Source organism: Styela clava, chromosome 15 (genome assembly GCF_964204865.1).
Source record: "Styela clava chromosome 15, kaStyClav1.hap1.2, whole genome shotgun sequence".
NCBI lineage: Eukaryota > Metazoa > Chordata > Ascidiacea > Stolidobranchia > Styelidae > Styela > Styela clava.
Genome location: NC_135264.1, coordinates 3,107,501 through 3,112,500, shown reverse-complemented (window position 1 = coordinate 3,112,500; position 5,000 = coordinate 3,107,501). Strand labels below are relative to the sequence as shown.

At 56.7% G+C, this 5,000-nt stretch overlaps 2 non-coding genes and 1 pseudogene across 2 annotated transcripts; all 3 read left to right on the top strand.

The window, feature by feature from the left end:
• Positions 1–1,813: 1,813 nt before the first annotated feature.
• Positions 1,814–3,623, top strand: LOC144413279 (small subunit ribosomal RNA). The gene has a single exon (XR_013469313.1). It is a non-coding gene; the product is annotated as a small subunit ribosomal RNA (ribosomal RNA).
• A 298-nt stretch (positions 3,624–3,921) lies between these two features.
• On the top strand, positions 3,922–4,075 carry LOC144413232 (5.8S ribosomal RNA). The gene has a single exon (XR_013469269.1). It is a non-coding gene; the product is annotated as a 5.8S ribosomal RNA (ribosomal RNA).
• A 288-nt stretch (positions 4,076–4,363) lies between these two features.
• The window catches only part of LOC144413477 (large subunit ribosomal RNA), a 3,695-nt pseudogene continuing 3,058 nt past the window's right edge, over positions 4,364–5,000 (top strand).

The following is a 5,000-nucleotide window of genomic DNA, read 5'->3' as shown; positions in this document are numbered from 1 at the left end:
CGGGGCCGGTCGGAGCGCACCCTTTTCTCGGTGGCTGGCGGGCGAGAGAGTGCTGCGTCGCCGGCATCGGCGTCGAAAGAAACCGAGCCGAAAAAAGTTAAAGTACAAACGTGCAAGCATACTAACCTAACCCTAGGTAAGGCATGTCAGAGCGAAAGACAGTAATTTCGAATGAGCCAAGAAAGAGCGGTGCGGGGCCGGTCGGAGCGCACCCTTTTCTCGGTGGCTGGCGGGCGAGAGAGTGCTGCGTCGCCGGCATCGGCGTCGAAAGAAGCCGAGCCGAAAAAAGTTAAAGTACAAACGTGCAAGCATACTAACCTAACCCTAGGTAAGGCATGTCAGAGCGAAAGACAGTAATTTCGAATGAGCCAAGAAAGAGCGGTGCGGGGCCGGTCGGAGCGCACCCTTTTCTCGGTGGCTGGCGGGCGAGAGAGTGCTGCGTCGCCGGCATCGGCGTCGAAAGTAGCCGAGCCGAAAAAAGTTAAAGTACAAACGTGCAAGCATACTAACCTAACCCTAGGTAAGGCATGTCAGAGCGAAAGACAGTAATTTCGAATGAGCCAAGAAAGAGCGGTGCGGGGCCGGTCGGAGCGCACCCTTTTCTCGGTGGCTGGCGGGCGAGAGAGTGCTGCGTCGCCGGCATCGGCGTCGAAAGAAGCCGAGCCGAAAAAAGTTAAAGTACAAACGTGCAAGCATACTAACCTAACCCTAGGTAAAGCATGTCAGAGCGAAAGACAGTAATTTCGAATGAGCCAAGAAAGAGCGGTGCGGGGCCGGTCGGAGCGCACCCTTTTCTCGGTGGCTGGCGGGCGAGAGAGTGCTGCGTCGCCGGCATCGGCGTCGAAAGAAGCCGAGCCGAAAAAAGTTAAAGTACAAACGTGCAAGCATACTAACCTAACCCTAGGTAAGGCATGTCAGAGCGAAAGACAGTAATTTCGAATGAGCCAAGAAAGAGCGGTGCGGGGCCGGTCGGAGCGCACCCTTTTCTCGGTGGCTGGCGGGCGAGAGAGTGCTGCGTCGCCGGCATCGGCGTCGATAGAAACCGAGCCGAAAAAAGTTAAAGTACAAACGTGCAAGCATACTAACCTAACCCTAGGTAAGGCATGTCAGAGCGAAAGACAGTAATTTCGAATGAGCCAAGAAAGAGCGGTGCTGGGCCGGTCGGAGCGCACCCTTTTCTCGGTGGCTGGCGGGCGAGAGAGTGCTGCGTCGCCGGCATCGGCGTCGAAAGAAACCGAGCCGAAAAAAGTTAAAGTACAAACGTGCAAGCATACTAACCTAACCCTAGGTAAGGCATGTCAGAGCGAAAGACAGTAATTTCGAATGAGCCAAGAAAGAGCGGTGCGGGGCCGGTCGGAGCGCACCCTTTTCTCGGTGGCTGGCGGGCGAGAGAGTGCTGCGTCGCCGGCATCGGCGTCGAAAGAAGCCGAGCCAAAAAAAGTTAAAGTACAAACGCGATGCTAATGAGCGAGCCGTTGTCTCGACTAATATGTAGGGGGCGTTCGATCGAGGGTCTGGCTTGAGCGCTTGTCGGCCTAGCAGAACGGTCGCATTGTTATGCCCGGGTTTTAGGCACCGCTGCAGGCGGCCGGCAGAGCTCTTGTTTGTGCGAAACTGAATGGATCGAGCCCGAGAGAGGGCGAGCAAAGAAAAAACGCAAATCGCTCCGCCTGGCACTGCCGGCGAGAGCGTGGACGTCGCGGCCAGCGACTGTCGAAGCTGAGTACGGCCGCAGGCGATCGCCCTGGTCTTAAACGAATGCGACGAGCACGCGCCGGGCGGCCCAGCAAGGGCCGAGCGCAGCTGTCGCAGCTATCTGGTTGATCCTGCCAGTAGTGATATGCTTGTCTCAAAGATTAAGCCATGCAGGTGCAAGTACGAGTTCTCGTAAAGCGAAACTGCGAATGGCTCATTAAATCAGTCTTGGTTTATTTGGTCTCGTAAGCGAAGTGGATAACTGTGGTAATTCTAGAGCTAATACATGCATTAAGCGCCGACTTCGGGAGGCGCGCTTTTATCAGATCAAAACCGACCGGGTTCGTCCTGTGACGTTTGATGACTCTGGATAACCACGCGGATCGTACGGTCTCTGCACCGACGACGTATCATTCAAGTGTCTGCCCTATCAACTGTCGAAGGTACGCTACGTGCCTACCTTTGTGATAACGGGTAACGGGGAATCAGGGTTCGATTCCGGAGAGGGAGCCTGAGAAACGGCTACCACATCCAAGGAAGGCAGCAGGCGCGCAAATTACCCATTCCCGACACGGGGAGGTAGTGACGAAAAATAACAATACAGGACTCTAACGAGGCCCTGTAATTGGAATGAGTACATCCTAAAACTCTTAACGAGTATCCATTGGAGGGCAAGTCTGGTGCCAGCAGCCGCGGTAATTCCAGCTCCAACAGTGTATGCTAAAGTTGTTGCGGTTGAAAAGCTCGTAGTTGGATTTTGGGCGAGCGCCGCCGGTCCGTCGCAAGGCGTGTCACTGGTTGCGTTCGCCTCACCTTCGGTTCTCCGTCGGTGCTCTTGACTGAGTGTCGGCGGTGGCCGATAAGTTTACTTTGAAAAAATTAGAGTGTTCAAAGCAGGCTGTTCGCCTGCATAGTGTTGCATGGAATAATGGAATAGGACCTCGGTTCTATTTTGTTGGTTTTCGGAGCACGAGGTAATGATTAAGAGGGACAGACGGGGGCGTCCGTACTCTGCCGTTAGAGGTGAAATTCTTGGATCGGCGGAAGACGAACTACTGCGAAAGCATTCGCCAAGAATGTTTTCTTTAATCAAGAGCGAAAGTCAGAGGTTCGAAGACGATCAGATACCGTCCTAGTTCTGACTATAAACGATGCCAACTAGCGATCGGGAGGCGTTACCATGACGACCTTTCCGGCAGCTTCCGGGAAACCAAAGTCTTTGGGTTCCGGGGGAAGTATGGTTGCAAAGCTGAAACTTAAAGGAATTGACGGAAGGGCACCACCAGGAGTGGAGCCTGCGGCTTAATTTGACTCAACACGGGGAAACTCACCCGGCCCGGACACAGGTAGGATTGACAGATTGAGAGCTCTTTCTTGATTCTGTGGGTGGTGGTGCATGGCCGTTCTTAGTTGGTGGAGCGATTTGTCTGGTTAATTCCGATAACGAACGAGACTCTGGCATGCTAAATAGTTACGCGACCTTCTCGGTCGGCGTCTAACTTCTTAGAGGGACTAGTGGCGTTTAGCCACACGAGATTGAGCAATAACAGGTCTGTGATGCCCTTAGATGTCCGGGGCCGCACGCGCGCTACACTGAGTGAAGCAGCGAGTGTCTAACCTAGGCCGAAAGGTCCGGGTAACCCGTTGAACCTCATTCGTGATTGGGATAGGGACTTGCAATTGTTTCCCTTGAACGAGGAATTCCCAGTAAGCGCAAGTCATCAACTTGCGTTGATTACGTCCCTGCCCTTTGTACACACCGCCCGTCGCTACTACCGATTGAATGGTTTAGTGAGATCCTTGGATCGGCCCCGTCGCGGCTGGCAACGGCCGCGTCGGCGTGTCGAGAAGACGATCAAACTTGATCATTTAGAGGAAGTAAAAGTCGTAACAAGGTTTCCGTAGGTGAACCTGCGGAAGGATCATTACCGAAGGTGGTGGTAGGCCCCGGCCGGCCGCGCACTGAATTGTCTTTGGGTGCCGCCGAGAGGGCGGCCGTCAATCGGGGTTCCGCCCCGTGCGACACGCGTAACACGTTGGCATAGCAAGGCAGCCGAGTGCGATGGTGGCTTCTGGGCACCGCGCTCGATGTGCCGCCGGCCCAGCCCGGCGGTCGCTCGGCGCCGTTTGTTGGTGTTTTTGTGCAGTTGTTGTCGGTGGTGGTTTTGTGGTCGATCCCACAGTGTGACGTCCGCGCGCTTCGGCGCCGGGCGAAACGTCGAGGACGACTCTTAACGGTGGATCACTCGGCTCGCGAGTCGATGAAGGACGCAGCCAAGTGCGAGAAGTAATGTGAATTGCAGAACACATTGAACGTCGACCTTCTGAACGCGAATTGCGGTTTCGGGTCAATCCCGGGACCGCGTCTGCCTCAGGGTCGCGTTCGTCCTCACCCGAGGGCCGTCGCCTGGCCTCTGCGAAGACGGCCGGGCGTCGCCCCAAGTTGAAGCGGTCGCCGAGCTTTCTCGGCGCGACCGCGTGTCCCGTTCACCGCCGGCCCCTCGACGTGTTCAACTACGTTCGAGGGGCGGGTCCAGGTCGGTCGGTCCGGTCACGAGATCAAGACCGACCGTGGGCCAAGGCGGCGACGGTACGCGCTCGGTCGGCGCCGGCGGCGACGACTTGCGATGCCAGCGGGCCGTGTAAGAAGCGGCCCGCTTGACACATACGACCTGAGTTCAGGCGAGAGCACCCGCTGAATTTAAGCATATTATTAAGCGGAGGAAAAGAAACCAACAGGGATTCCCTGAGTAACGGCGAGTGAACCGGGAAGAGTCCAGCGTCGAATCTGCGCGCTTTTCGAGCGCGCCGAGTTGTGACGTACGGAAGTCCCAGTGCGGCTGACGGCGAGCGCCGGTGTCCTTCTGATCGAGGCCTCGTCCCACGGCGGGTGTTAGGCCCATAGGGGCGCTTGCCTTGGCCGCTTCGGGTCTTCTCGGAGTCGGGTTGTTTGGGAATGCAGCCCAAAGCGGGTGGTAAACTCCACCTAAGACTAAATACGGTCGCGAGACCGATAGCGGACAAGTACCGTGAGGGAAAGTTGAAAAGCACTTTGAAGAGAGAGTTCAAGAGTACGTGAAACCGTTGAGAGGCAAACGGGAGGGCCCGTCAGGTCGCCGGCTCGCTTTCAGTTGGGTGCGGGGGCGCGCCGTCTCGGTTCGCGGACGCTTAAGGCGCCGCTGCCGAGTCGGCTCGCGCACCGTCTCAGCGCACTAGCGACCGGCGCGGGTCACGACCGGTTTGCCGTCGGTCTAAGTCCCCGCGCGAAGGTGGCCTCCGCTCCGGCGGGGGTGTTACAGCGCGCG